We start from the raw sequence: 1087 nt of genomic DNA, 5'->3' as shown, positions 1-1087 counted from the left end.
GTAGGCAGCTGGGAGTGGTGGCACAGACCCAGCACACTGGGAAGTTGAGGCATGAGGATCACAAATGTGAAGCCAGCCTGAGCAATTTAGCAATTTAACAAGAACCTAAAAAGTAAAAAGAACATGGGGAAAAAATTAAATTAAAAGTTCTAGGGATATAGCTCAGTAGGAAGGCCCTGTGTTCAAACTCAGTGCCAATTATGATAATAATAATGATAATAATAATGCCAGGAATATAGCTCAGCAGCATGGCCAGACTGGACTGCATAATGAAAGCCTGTCTCAAACAACAACAAGCATTGGCCAGCTAGCTCAGCCTGCTTAGGTAGGCGCACACTGAGATGACAAGGGAGACTGGGCGTGGTGGCAGATGCCTGTAATCCCAGCGCTTGAGAGGATGAAAACAGGAGGATCACTACGAGTCCGAACTGTGTAGTGAGACCCTGTAGACCCTCTACTAAATAACATTAAAAAAAGACAAATAGGTTTTTGGTTGTGAGGTATGGGGTTTTTTTTTTTTTTTTTTTTTTTAATTTTAGGGAAGGGTCTACAGCAGGCGCTTTAGTCCACTGACCTATCTGTTTTTTTTTTTTTTTTGAACAGGGCCTTACTAAATTCATAATCTGCCCAGGCTGGCAGAGAGATCTACAGCTCTCCTGCTTTGGCCTCTCAGAATGCTAGCACCATCATACCCAATTCCAAAGGTTTTATTTTTGTTTATTTGGGAGATTTGTTTGTTTATTTGTTTATTGAGACAGAGTTTTTCTATGTAATTCAAGTTGGCTTTGAATTCACTGTAGTCCAGTCTGGCCTGGAACTTGTAATCCTCCTGCTTCAGCCTCCCAAGCGCTGGAATTACAGGTGCATGTCGCCACACCTTGTTCCCCAGCCCTTTTTCATTTGAGACAGAGTCTTACTAAATTGTTAAATTGCCAGAGTAGACAATTTAAAACATCTGACCCTTCTGCCTCAGCTGCCCAGAGGGCTGAGATTACAGGCAGAGTACTATGACCAACTAGAAATATTTTGTTTTTAACACTTTTATTGCAGCAAAACATATGTAATATAACATTTATGATTTTATTTT

The sequence above is a fragment of the Octodon degus genome, unplaced genomic scaffold, assembly GCF_000260255.1.
Source record: "Octodon degus isolate 3935 unplaced genomic scaffold, OctDeg1.0 scaffold00093, whole genome shotgun sequence".
NCBI lineage: Eukaryota > Metazoa > Chordata > Mammalia > Rodentia > Octodontidae > Octodon > Octodon degus.
The sequence above is the reverse complement of the archived record's forward strand: the minus strand, read 5'-3'. Positions refer to the sequence as shown.